Here is a 12,397-nt window from a genome sequence, read left to right as displayed (position 1 = left end):
TTTTAAGTAAGAGTAAATGTCATGATTTGAGTCTTCTAGAATTATGCAAATAAATCTTTAAATGGAAAGCCTAAACTTAACCTGATCCTTTTTAAAGTTGACATGTTTAACTATTATTCATCAATGCATTCTTAAGTTTTGTTTTTTATATATTTCACTAGAAGCCATAAAGTTTCTGAATTTTCAAACAACCTCATGGTTTTGTTTCAAGTACCTTCAAATAAAGTTTCATTTATTGAGCATCTGTAGAATAATTATGCTTATTCTATAGCTATTGCTGCTGTGTGCTTTTGGAAAGGACTGACCTTTCATGATTTTGTTTGTTTGCTTGTTTGTTTTTAGACAAGGCCTCACTATAGAGCTCTGGCTGGCCATGAGCTACAGAGATCCACCTGCCTCTGTAACCCCAGTACTGTGTTGTGTGTATGAGTAGAGTAAGTGATGTTATACCTTACCCATTCTTTGTTTTGAGACATTCTCAAAATTAGTAAATAGCCAAGGTTGGCCTTGAACTTCTGGCAACCCATTGGCTCCTGAGTGTGCCACCACTCCTGTCTCTTTTATGGGTCTTAAACTCAGACAGTTTCTATCTGTGATCCTTCATTGGTATGTGGCTCTTACTGAGTCTGAAATGAAGGTTCCATATTTTCCTCATCCTCTGTCTTCAGATGCTAACAGTGTTTTAAATATGCCAAATAGATAATAACTGGAATTAAGCAGAGACTTTTAAAAAGTAGCTTCATGAATAGAATTGCATGCCAAATTATAATTAGTGGTTTGCTAGTTCTCCTGTGTTGTGGGTATGAGTTGATGATGTTTGGTTTGTATCCACTGCATTCATACTATATGTTTAGTATCTTGAATTAGCCATGTCTTTTATTTGGCCAACAGGAACTTAAGGTAAGGATTTGAGTTGTTCATAAATACAGTATACTAGGAACAGGGCAGAATTTATAGAATTTATTAAATCTTATTATTAATCATATACTATGTCCTCTGAGGAATACTTGTCATATATTTTTAGAAAAGAATTATGGTATATTATTAGTAGTGCTATTATCAGAATTTAATACAGTTTAGATCACTTACATAGTATTTCTGCATTGATAGTGTATGCATAAGATGAACTGAGATACTTCTGTAAAAAAGATTCTGTAAGTTAAAATTTAAAGATTGAAGCAGAAATAGTTATTTCTTAGTTTGTTCAGACACTAGATATTTTGCCTAACTTTTTGATTAATAAAATATTTCTATTTGCTTGCAGAAATATTTTTGAGTACTTCTGAAGTACTTTCTATAAGTAGCAAATTTGGAAATATTTGGAAAAAAATTTTTGCAACTTCTGAGAATTTTTAGCATATAGATACCATGTGTGGAAGCTCTTAAAACATTTTTCTGCTTTGCTTAAAGTCATTTATTCTTTATTACCTAGACAACATTTGTAAGACTAGCATGTTTTTAAAATATTGTTTCTTTTCTATAGAAGCACTGAAGTTATGCCTTTAGGCTTATTAGTATCCTATTCTGCCAGTTAAGGGAGTATCCTTGAAAATCTTAGCCATTCAATCGTCAAACAATTAATACCCATTTTAAGTCAGCTCCTAGGCATGAATTCAGTTCCTTATTGTATAAAGTAGCAATGTGTTGCCTCAAGGTTGTTGGCACCTAAATAAGGCTGCGCTTCTGTGTTGGTGCTTCGTCGCAGGGCTATAATGTTATAATGCGCAGCAGTTGAGTTCCAGAAGTTTCTGTTTTAACAGGTGTCTTGTTAGTGTGTGTGGGGTGAGTGGGTGGGTGTGGATGTCAGAGCAGAGCTTTGTGGAGTCCGTGAGTTCCATCTGTATGAGGATGCCAGGGACCGAACTCAGGTCATCATGCTTGCATGGGTAAGCACTTTACCTGGTCAGCTGTTTGGCATGTTCTGCTCTAACGATTTTAAAAAAGAAAAAAGCTTAAAATTTAAGCTTTTCACTAATTCATAACACTTTTCTGCCTCCATAAATGGAATTTAACAAAGAATCTCTGAATCGTGCTCTGTTTATTTATTTATTTTGTAAGTGTACAGTTGCCATTGTTTCTGTGACGGGTAAGAAGTGGTGGTGCAAGTGCAGTGTGCTTGTTGCTTACCTGGAAACTGTAATGCTGTTCTTTAGAAACAAAGCTGGGCTGTAGGAGTTCCTCCATTATCATTTGCTTATTTCCAAGGTTGTTAGCAGCCATTAGACAGTGAGGGAAATGTGAATTACTGCACTCACAATCACAGTTAAAGTTAACATGTTGTGAAGTTTAAGGGCCTGCTTTAAATATATGGGACCTGCTGCCTGTTAAATTTAGCCATACAGAAGATTTTCAATGGGCTTTTTGTTTGTTTGTTTTTATTTTTGTTTGGCATTATGGGGTTATTTTGTATTTCAAATAGTTTTGAGTCTTAGACGCAGGCCTTTTCATTAACTAGGATGGTACTGTGTTAGGTTTGCTGCTGTAACTTTTAAACTTTAAAGAGATAGCAGGACCTGGTAGATAAACTTTTCAACCACTTTATCAATGATTTAAAAGCTGCATAAATGGTTTACCTCCTACTACCAACAGTACAAGATAACTCGACTTTTTTTAAAAAAGATTTATTTTATTATATGTATGTGAACGTTTTGCCTGCATGTATGCAAGCATACTTCATGAATTCCTGGTTCCTGTGGAGGTCAGAACAGGGTGTCAGATTCACTGGAACTGGAGTTATGGACAGCTGTGAGTCTCCATGAGGATGCTGGGAATTAAACTGGGTCCTCTGCAAGAACAAGTGTTCTTAATACTGAGCTATCTCTCCAGCATCATTAGATCCTGTAGTAATTAGTAATTATATAAAGAGAAAATTGCATTTTTAAGTGCTAATTTTGCTTCATGAAATATATATTATAAGTATATATATTCTAAGTTTTCAGGGTATAACTCCATAGTAGAGCACTTGCCTAGCACAGGTAGCCCCTGCATCAGTCGGTAGGGAGGTTGGGATATTTATCTGCTAAATAGTTTTCAGTTTTCGTTTTGGGACTAATTTTCATAGGGCTGCTTTATTTATAAACAAAAAGACCATACATTTTATTATTCAAAATAAATTGGACTTTAAACTGTACAAAGTGTCTTTTTTCTTCCCCCATTTATTAATCATAGATTCTTTTCTCATATAATATAATCTGAATATAATTTCCCCTCCCTCTATTCCTTCCAGTTCTTCCCCACTTCCTTTCCATCTGGATCCACTCCCTTTCTGTCTCTCATTAGAATAGAACAGGCTTCTAAGAGATAACAACAAACCACAACAAAATAAAATATAATAATGTAGCAATACTTTCTCGTTGGGACTGCCAGCTCACAAATAATGACACAGAGGCTTATTAATTATGAATGCTTGGCCTTAGCTTAGGCTTGTTCCTAATTAGTTCTTATAACTTAAGTTAATCCATATTTTTAATCTATAACTCATATTTTTTAATCTATGCTATGGCACATGGCTTGTTACCTCATCATCATACTTCCATCCTACTTCCTCCATATCTGGCTGGCAACTCTGCCCTTCTTCTTCCCAGTGTTCTCTCTTCCTGGAAATCCCACGTGTTCTCTCTTGCCTGGCTATTGGCCATTCAGCTCTCTATTAAACCAATCACAGTGACATATGTTTACACAGTGTAAACAAACATTTCACAACAAAATAAGATAAAATCATACTGAAGTTGAATAAGGCAAGCCAACAGAAAAAAGAGCCTCAAGAGAAGGCACAAAAATCAAGACACACTAGTTTACACATTAAGGAGTCCCATAAAAGTACTAGCTGAAAGCTACAGTATATATTCAGAGGACCTGTAACCTGTACACAGCATCTTTTTTCTGAACTTGATGCAACTACTTTATAGTTGATTTGTTTTTAATACTGAAATCAAATTATCTGATAATTTTGTATCTAAACCTGTGCTGTGGAAGCCAAGTATCACAACCCCTAGTTATGTTCTAGACAGAACAATCTACATCTAATTGTTATTAACTATTACTCATTTTCTTTTTGAGACTGAGTCTTAATATGTATCCCTGGTTGGCCTTGAACTCACTATGTAGACTAGATTGACTTTGAATTCACAGAGATCTACCTGCTTCTGCCTCCTGTATGTGTTATTCTACCTGGTTTTAATAATGAATTATTTTACTTCCATAAATGATTAAAAGGAAAACAATAGAATAGTAAGAAAATTATGGGTTCAGAATGTGTCTACAAGGTTGTTAGTGTATTTACTTCTGTTTTCAAGGCTAAGTTTGAGAATCACTGTCCTTAAGGGCTGAGTAAGTTTGAGAATCACTGTCTTTAAAGGACTGTGGTAACTGATGCTTATGCAAGTGGTAATTAATTTTTTTTTTTTTTTTTTATGAACATGCTTTGGGGAGTTTTATCTTCCTGTTCTGTTTAAAATATATTTACTTCTAAATTTTATAAAGTAATTTAAAAGTAGAAATTGAATTGCTTTTAAGAGCTCTTAAGAATTGAGTTACATATTAGGGGGCTGGAATGATGGGTCAGTGGTTAAGAGTGTTGCCTGCTATTCTAGAGGACCTGAGTTCACTTCCCAGCATCCACATCTGGCAGCTCACAACTGTCTGTTTCCAGCTCCAGGGGATCATATGCCCTCTTGTGGCCACTGTGGGCACTGCTCTCAGGTGCCATAGTCAAGCATATTAAAAAACAGAAAACAAAAACAAAACCAAGCAAACAAAAAAGGGCAAAGAATTTAGTTACATATTGGAATGCTTTGGATTTTCTTATAATTTTAGATAATCTATACTAGAAATTGCTTTTCTCACAATTCCTAAAGAGTTAAGAGTCTGAGGTTTTCGTTTTGCTGGCTTCTGTTATTAAAGTTTTGGTTGCTGTCCCAAAGCAGAACCTGTCTGGGGCAGATGCAGAGGTCTGTGGTAGCATGGCTTTGTCAATGGGGGCTTGATCGAGAGGATAGAAATGAAGAGGATCTGGCTTCACTTTAGATGACACTTTACCAGGCCAGAATAGCACAGTTGCAGGCTCAGGGCTCTGGCTGTTGAGTTAACAATCTAATTGGGGAAAGCAAAATTTGTGGACGAAAGCTTTAATCACAGTTTGAAGCCTGCCTCTCCTCCCCACCCCTCCTCTCCTCTCCCTCTCTCCTTTCCTCCCTCTCTTCCTCCCTCCCTCCCTCATTATACTTCCCCTAATTAACTAATTACTAAAATGTATCTGTTCTGTGCAAGTTTGGGGACTAGGAATCCCTACTTTCTGTGATTCACAGTTTCGTAAAATAAATTTTCAGAAAACCAGCCACTCAGTACAAACATTACCTTTCTTCACAATGCACATCACGGGCAGGACTTACCTTTGCATTTCTTCACTTGTTTGTCTTTTTCGTCCCATGAGGTCAGCAGCACTGTCTGTTTTGCCCTCTTTTCTAGTGACTAGAACTGTAATTGTTACACAGTAGGTGCTAAATAAGGAACTGTGGTGGCGGCATTAGAGTGAATGAATGGTGGTTCTGATTGTTCTTAGGGGGCTTTATGGAGGGGAGCGAGGCCAGGGAGATAGAGAGAAGTGAGCATACACACTGATAAGCGTTTGGGCTGACAGAGCTGTAGAAAGACGCTTAATCACAAAAGTTAAGGGAAGGATCTTGGAGTTTCAGGGTGGAGTTAGATAGTGCAGGAACAGTAAGGAAGCCTGGGCTGCATAGCCATTTTATCCTGGAGACAAGCCGGTAGCTAAAATGCCCAGTGAGCTGTAGGAGGGCAGGGAGTAATGTGTGGTGTTACTCAGAGAAGCAATTTTGAATTGGGTATTTGAGGTTCAAATCCCAGTTCAAAGCCCCACCCTAAGCTGAGTAACTTGGTTCAAAATGCTTAGCTTCTCTGTGTACATTTCCCAATCTACTTCGTAATACATAAATCTTTTGTTCAGTCATTAAGGTTGTGTTAATTAATATTTTTAGTAATATAAGAAAGTCATAGTGCTGTTTTTAAAAAATAGCATAAAAGTATAAAAGGATGGGGTAACAACTGGGCATATATCATGATAAAGGTAGAATTCCTACCATGTACTAGGATTTGGGGTTACCAGGCCAAAACACCAAGGGTCAAATGTCAGTAGTGATGTGACCATGGACCATATTTATTTCAACAAAAATCACATATCTACCAGTGAAAACTTATGAGTATAAAGTTCCAAATTAAATAAAAATCAACATAAATTGTGTAAGATTACTGATATTTAAAAATCCCAAGTAAGATAAAAATAATGAATTAGGGATGCTGTATTTCACCAGCTGCTTTCTCTAGATTCTTATAAGACAACTGGAAACAGTTTTTTAGATAGAAGAAACAGAGAACAATTGAAGTCAATAGAGTTAAATCCTAATCCTGAATTATTCTCTGAGTTTTCTACTTCCGGATCCAGTGGTTTTCCTTTTGCTACCAGATTGCCTTATTGATCAAGTTCTCTCTTCCTTTAGGTAATTATTTAAAAACTAAGACATAACAGAAGTGGCCGAGAGGAAGGAGTTAGGTTATATTTGTCTTACAGAGGACCTGGGTGCAGTTCCAGTACCCCTGAGGTTGCTCACAACCACCCCAACTCCAGTTTTAGGAGATCTGAAGCCCTCTTTTGAACATTGTGGGCACCAGGGACTCATGTTGTGCACATACCTACATGTAGCAAAAACACTTGTGCACATAAATAAGATAAATGAATCTAAAACAAAAAATATAACTGAAATGACAACATACGACTCACATTTCCTAGCTGCTTTCCGTGCAACAGCATTGGTTTAAATGTTCAGATGATTTCAGTTGGTACCATGAAGCACAGAGAAGCCTAGGTCTTTATGTGGTTTTTGAGTAGTGCCACTAAGCAGTTCTTTTTCAAGGTCTTAGAAGCAGGGGCTAAGGACATAGCACAAGGTCATGAATTTCACACACACACACACACACACACACACACACACACACACACACACGAGAGACAGAGACATAGAGACACAGAGACACAGAGAGACAGAGAGAGGAGAGAGAGAGCAGGAGCATGCTCAGAAATAGAATTTACTCTTCATTCGCTTTGGGAAGGTATCAGAAAGAACAGTTGTCCTGATTATTGTTCAATTACAGAGACATATCAGAATTTCTGTACCTGTTTTGAGAATTTTAGCCTTCAAATCACAGATAAGGCACACAGTGGTACTTAAAGATTTATTTAGAGAAGGAACAGAATTTAGGAAAAGGAATTTTTCAGTGAAAGTGATTTTCATAGTTGGCTAGCAACTTTGCTTCATATGCTATGAATTTGGGCTATTCTTTTATTGCTTTTCATCATTTTTGGGGTCTAAAATGGTCCATTTATCCTGGCTTAATCCTGTCATTTCTCCCCACCCTCCCACGCCAGGATATATGGCTTCACATCTATAATATGGAGATTTACAATTTTATATTTTAAGTATTTCCTTAGAGTGAGCCTTTGTAAACTGTGGTGATATTGTGTTCCCCAAAATATTGTGCACCCTAATAAACTTATCTGGGATCAGAGAACAGAACAGCCACTAGATACAGAGGCCAGAAAATGGTGCACATATGCCTTTAATCCTATCACTTGGGAAGCAGAGATCCATCCGGATCTCTGTGAGTTTAAAGCCACACCGGAAACAGCCAGGCATGGTGTCTCACGCCTTTAATCCCAGGAAGTGATGGCAGAAAGCAGAAAGGTATATAAGGTGTGAGGACCAGGAACTAGAGCTGGTTAAGCTTTCAGGCTTCTAGCAGCAGTAGAGCTGAGATTCATTTTGGATGAGGACTCAGAGGCTTCCAGTCTGAGGAAATAGGATCAGCTGAGGAACTGGTAAGGTGAGGTAGCTGTGGCTTGTTCTGCTTCTCTGATCTTCCAGCATTTACCCCAAAAACTGGCCTCAGGTTTGAATTTATTAATAAGACCTTTTAAGATTCTTGCTATAGTAAACATCACTGGAATCTTTTTTCTAAGGAACCATTCCATGGGCTCTTTGTCAATAGGTTGAACCTAGTTAAATATGAAGATTTTAAAGATCAAATAATTACCATAATACTGAAACGCCTTATAGCATGGCTAAACTGAGAATTCTTAATGTGCATTTACGTATATGCACCTGTTTGAGTTTTTTTTCTGCCTTGCTTTGCCATTCTTCTTCATGCTACTCGGAAGTTTAAGCACTGCTCAGAGCCCCCACCTGCTTCCACATAGATCCTCCCTTGGTGACATGGGGGCCTACTTGCCTTTCTGCTTCATATCTTGAAGCTTACTGACTCGTCATTTATTTCATCAGATAAAGCTGTGCCATGGGCCTGTACCCAGCACCGAGACAGGGCAGATAACCGTGAGTGACCTGTTTGGTAGTGTGAGGGCAGGGATTCCACTCTGCAGTGGCAGCACAGTCGTGTGTAGTTCCAGTGGCGTCACAGTATGCCTCTTCCAATATCTCCAGAAACCTAGTTGCTGACCTTTCATGACCTTATTTCCCTAACACAACTCAAAATAATGCCCGCTTCCAGGCATTACCCACTCTCGGGAATCAGCCAATTTCCCAAAGGTTAATGACAACCCCGATAGACCACCCATCCAGTCTTAAAGGAGGAAATGACATACTAAGTACAGAGCCACATCAATACTTTTTTTTCTTATTGGTGCTTTATCTTAAGAAAGCCTTCAGATTTATCTTTTACTATGATACCCATCTAAAGAAAAAAAAAATTAGACCATTTTCCAGCAAACTCCTTTGACATTTTTCATAGGAGGGTGAAGGAAGTCACAAAAATAATAATAATAAAAATAGATCAAACCATGCTTAGAGAATTCAGGGGAACAGTGAGAGTCCTTTAAAAAAATACAGGACTTAGTTACTCACATAGTTAGTTAGATGAGGTTGGTGAGAAAAGGAAAACTCATTTAGAATTCTTCAAACTTTCCCCACCTCCCTGCATAGTGTTGACAAATACTTTGATAACTTTTTGGCATGCTAAAAGTACCGGACTTGGAGTAAGAAAACCTACTTACAATTTTGACTTTATAACTTAAATAGGTGAAATGTTGGTTCACCTTTCTGGATTTGGGTTGTCTTGCTTTGTAAAATAGGAATAATAGTGACCTTGGTGGCTTTCTCTGAAGTGAATGTTTTTGTAAGATATATTTGCTAAATTTCTTTTGGTAAATATTTGGCTATTGTAGATGAGTTTTAGATGTGTCTGTAACCAGAAAGACTAAAAGACTCTTAAGTTTTAACTTTCAAATGCGAAACGTCTCAGTTAAAAAGATGTAGAAGGAATATTTTTCTTGGGAAAATTATCAGATAAAAGGACACACAGGCAGTTGATTAGATCGCTCAGTCAGTAAAGTGCTTGCCTTGGTGTTTGATTTCCAGAACCTATAAGCACATGGTGGTACCCACAAGCCTTGGGCAGGTCGAGATAAGCAGGCCTTCAGGGTTTCCTGCTCATCTAGCCTAGCCTACTTGGAGGGTTTCAAGCCAGTGAGAGACTCAGTCTCACAAAAACATAATGGACAGCTCCTGAGGAATATTTTAGGTTGTTCTCTGGCCTCCATAGAAATGTGCACACAGACATGCACATTGCACATATGTGGGCATACCCATGCAAACATACTCAATAATGAACATGCAAATAAACCATATATGCATATATGTACTGAGGTGGGAGAATGTATTTCTTTTCTTTTTCTTTTTTTAAAATCTGAGACAGGGTTTCTCTGTGTAGCTCTGGCTGTCCTGTAACTCACTCTGTAGACTAGGCTGGCCTTGACTCAGAGATCTGCCTGCCTCTGCCTCCTGAGTGCTGGGATTAAAGGCATGTGCCACCACTGCCTGGCTGGGAGAATGTATTTCTATTAAATATAATTGATTTGTTTTTTAGAAAATTAAAAATAAATGGACATACACTGTTAATACTGGTGTCAGCTTACAAGGAAGAAAAGGCCCAAGTCCTACAGTAACATCTGTTTATTTCAAAATGTCTAATAATAAAAGAAATGTTCCATTGAGATAGAGTAATGAAAATGATTGAAATAGCCTTAGTAAGATTTCATGGAAGGAAAGAGGGAAATATTTGAAAGTATGTGGTGATGGAATTTGTAACTTCCCAGTGAATTATATGCAAATTTATATAATGCCTTTGTAATTATTTGATACCAAAAACTTTATGTTAAAAATTTTGACTTTATGAATATAATTTAGTTGTTGTTAGATGTGCCTATAGGTTATATTAGGAATTATTTAGTTCTTCAGTTTAATATGACTTTTGTATTTGGTAAAATTGGAAAGAGTGTGAGGCTAAAAATGTAATCTATTACTTTTTTTAATAAATATTTTTATTTTATAATTAATTTAATTTTACATATCAGCCATGGATTCCCCTGTCCTCCTCCTCCCACCCCGTCAACCTTCCTCCCCAATCCACCCCCCATTCTTACCTCCTCCAAGGCAAGGTCTCCCCTGGGATTCAACCCAGCCTGCCTCAACTATTACTTTTTTATATTAAAAAAGGTGTATTAAGCCGGGCGGTGGTGGTGCACGCCTTTAATCCCAGCACTCGGGAGGCAGAGGCAGGTGGATCTCTGAGTTCGAGGCCAGCCTGGTCTCCAAAGTGAATTCCAGGAAAGGCGCAAAGCTACACAGAGAAACCCTGTCTCGAAAAAACCAAAAAAAAAAGGTGTATTAAGATCATCATAAGTTGTTATGGCTATGGATGAAAGGTAGAAATCTACTTAGCCTGTGTACAATTCTGTGTCCAGTCCCTTGTAACACACACACACACACACACACACACACACACACACACGCAGGCACGCACGCACACAAGTACGCACACAAGTGTAATCCAGATTAAGGCAAAAATGTTGTTAGCATGCTATTTTTAATGAGTGGTGGGAATGAAAGCTTCAAGAATGTTTGTAAAATTCTTTGACTATATATGACTATAACTATATAATTTTATAAAGCTAATGCTCTCTTCTTGAAAACCTCTTGGGTTCTGCTATATCTTTCAACACAACATTGGTAGTTCAAGTGTGGTCTTCATTTGACCTGTGGCACTTCTGATAGCAGCAGTCAATGAATCAGCCAATCTGAGCATGTTTGTCTGACAGTGAGCTTGTGCTCACCCCTATACTGGAGATGCACATACATACCCACGCTCACCCTTCCCAAATGATTGATAAGTCTCTGAGGTACTTAATAAGTTCTAAGTGATCATGATTCCAAGGTGTATGTTTTGTCTGAACACTGAACACTAGACATATAGTCAGGAACATGGACTCTGAAATATCAACTTAAGGGAGTCCCTTTTAACTTTCCCCACTACTTGCCAGTGGAAGTAATCGCTAATCTACTAACCCTTAATCACTTGTGATCTAAGGTAACAGACTTTGAGAGCATTTGCAAAGAAAATCTTGACTCTTTGAGTTAGAAAGTACTATTAAAAACTTTGCAACAGTCTTGGTTCTGAATTGAGAGCCACACAGTTGACTAGGTACTGAGATTTTATGTATGTGTGGACCATTAGGCCTGTTTGGTAGGGCAAATAGGAAAACCAAAACCGAGTCACAGATGGGGCCATCAGTGGTCTAATAGGTTATATGCATATAGTTTGCAGCCTGATGCTACTGAAGACAGTGAGCAAATGTGATTTTCCCTAAACCTTGTAAGCAGGGGAAAAAAAGTCTTTAAGATTTAAATTGAAGCAATAGAGAAAAATCATGTAAATTAAAAGCCCAAACACAGATACTCTAAGCAACCCAGGAAATAGTTTTACATGAATGTATAATTTAAGATTTGCAAAAAGCTAGATTTGCAGTTTACAAGTTGAGGGGCATCTTGATACCTTGGTACCTGGAGATGTAAATGCTTCTCAACATGCTTGCACATATCAATGATGGTTGATTAAAATGGTCACTTTTCCCCAACAGGCTCAGATAGCAGTTATTAAGTAGGCAAGGATTATTATACATGTTGGGCTTTGCCAGTTTTCCTTTTATTCTGTTAGGCACCTTATATAATTTGGTATTAAGTTCTCCTTTCTCTCCCTGTATTGCATTCTTGGTGTCAAACCTCTATTTAGTTCCTCCATTTTGCTTCATATTTTTTTTTTCTTCTAGGGACCAGCCTTGTTTTTAATTTCTCTAAAGCCCTTATTCCCTTCATTCTCAGTACAGTTCTTTGCCCTTTGTATGTTATTACTGGGGTGACTACTAGACCTAAGGCCTTCAAGCTAACTACAGAAAAAGTAGATGGAAGAGGTAGAGATACAGATGATGGTAATGGTGAGGCCAAAGTGACTGGTAATGTAATTATCTCCAGAGCCT

At 37.6% G+C, this 12,397-nt stretch overlaps 1 protein-coding gene across 11 annotated transcripts in view; it reads left to right on the top strand.

The window, feature by feature from the left end:
* The window catches only part of Bbx (BBX high mobility group box domain containing), a 247,743-nt gene that overhangs the window by 55,106 nt on the left and 180,240 nt on the right, over positions 1–12,397 (top strand). The gene's annotated exons all lie outside the window — the stretch shown is intronic.

This window comes from Peromyscus californicus, unplaced genomic scaffold, assembly GCF_007827085.1.
Source record: "Peromyscus californicus insignis strain IS unplaced genomic scaffold, ASM782708v3 Scaffold_16__1_contigs__length_79575227, whole genome shotgun sequence".
NCBI lineage: Eukaryota > Metazoa > Chordata > Mammalia > Rodentia > Cricetidae > Peromyscus > Peromyscus californicus.
This window is presented reverse-complemented; position numbering and strand designations above follow the sequence as displayed.